Source organism: Antrostomus carolinensis, unplaced genomic scaffold (genome assembly GCF_000700745.2).
Source record: "Antrostomus carolinensis isolate BGI_N321 unplaced genomic scaffold, ASM70074v2 scaffold9062, whole genome shotgun sequence".
NCBI classification, from domain to species: domain Eukaryota; kingdom Metazoa; phylum Chordata; class Aves; order Caprimulgiformes; family Caprimulgidae; genus Antrostomus; species Antrostomus carolinensis.
In genome coordinates, this window is record NW_010298985.1 from 39394 (window position 1) to 41265 (window position 1872).

The window sequence follows — 1872 nt, forward strand, 5'->3', positions numbered from 1 at the left end:
TGCAATCTCACCCAGTCTGCTCCACCTGTAAATGTCCTTTTTGTCAACCCAATCTCTGAAAACAGCATTCTTCTATAATTTTATTTAAATCAATGGACATAGATACAAGATTGAAAGCTAGTGGACCTCCAAAATTGCAAAGCCTGGTCAGAGAGAGAAAAGTTTGTTTGGGAGGTTGCTGCAGTATTATGAATACATTCTATGTTACCACTGTGTTGAAACCTCTCATTGTTCCTAAAGACATAATTTAATTTGAATTCTACCCATCAGTTCTGGCATGAATTTGTTTCTGCAGTCAGAGATTTAGAAGCTGATGCAACTCAGCAAATGCAATCCAATATAGCAATGGTACAGCTCAAATATTTAAAAAGAAATTTTTATTTTCCAGATCTTCTCTGGTTTAAAGAATAGTTAAGTTTTTAGGAATCTCTCTCTATTGTCTTATTTTCCCCTACATAAAAGCTTTTTCTATCCTCCATAAAACCCAAACATTTTTTTTTTTTGGTAGTTTGGATGTTAAATATGGATTGAGATCAATACTAAAATATGTATACTATTATCTTGCTGCATGGGGAAACGAGAGGAGCTAACCCGCATGCACCAAGGTAAGCCTATGCCTCTCAAGCTACAGAGCAAGAGAGATGGCAAAATTAAAGGAATGAAACCAATGCAAACTTAAAAGAAAATGACACGATAACTAGCATGAAAAATTAAAATGAATAACCAGAGCCAAACCAGCACTGACACACTAGAAAAAAAGACTAGAATGTATACTTCCACAACAGAACATACTACTCATATTTTCTGTTAATACATGTGGTAGCATGAATGTGCGCTTAACAGAAACTATGTAAACTTCAGAGTATTTGGTGAATGGGGTACTATGTGTCAACTAATGCAGAAACTTGTGTATAGTAATGTTTTACTAAGCCAGAATACTGCAGAATGAAGAGATTTTCCTTATAGCCATTGTAACAAGAACTTCAGGTAATTTTCTCAAATTCATTTCAAGTCCTAATATTTTGCCAGGGTAACAATAGCAGTTTCCTTGGACCAAATTTTATGACAAATGTAAAGCAATTATATGAGAAAAGCCTAGGTAAAGACCACAATCCTACTAAGAAAGGCATCCTGTGGAATCATATCGCAGCATTTTCAAAGCAGAACGTTACTATGCCTATAACACACAAGTCACCAAAAAGAAAAAAAGGGAAGGGAAAACAGGGGAAAAGAAGGTTTACCACCATATACCTGAATCTTCTAGGTAGAAGAGATAGTAAAGGGAAAAATACAGAGAAAGAATGCTCCAGGAAAGAAACAGGAAAACAAGAGGCTGAGACTGTGTTAAGGTTATAAAGCATTTCTATTTCTTACATCTACTGCCAACAGAACCTTGGTAAGCAAGAGACATTCTTGAGTGCCTGCAATATACTCTACAGCAATATACACAGAAAAAAAGAAGAGCTTACAGTAGGAAATTAAATACTTTGCAGTTCCTTATTCTAAAAGGAATATTTCATCAAAGGCAGCCCTACTATAGACTTACAGATTTCCTGTAACAAGTAGTACTTGGTATAAAACTGAACTGACAATCTGTATTGTGTTTGCGTACAAGGCAAACACGGTGTTTGTAAGAGCCTCCCTTCACTTGGGCTTAAATCAGAGTGAAATTGTTCTCATGCTGTCACCTAGAATTGCTAGGACAGAAAATCTAATTCTAGAGCTATTTTCCATTGGTGATTCTCTATGTGGAAGAACAAATCAGATAAAATAAGAGTTTGAGTGTCATTATCTAAGCTGAACCTTCAGTACGCCATGTATCAAATGCTGCTCTTAAAAAAACCACAAAAGGATGCTGTAAACTGTGGAAAG

The 1872-nt window shown here is 35.6% G+C and overlaps 1 protein-coding gene across 1 annotated transcript in view; it reads right to left on the reverse strand.

Annotated features, from left to right (window-relative positions):
- Positions 1-1872, reverse strand: part of PPP3CA (protein phosphatase 3 catalytic subunit alpha) — a gene marked incomplete at its 5' end in the record, with an annotated part of 114245 nt that overhangs the window by 5580 nt on the left and 106793 nt on the right. The window lies entirely within an intron of this gene.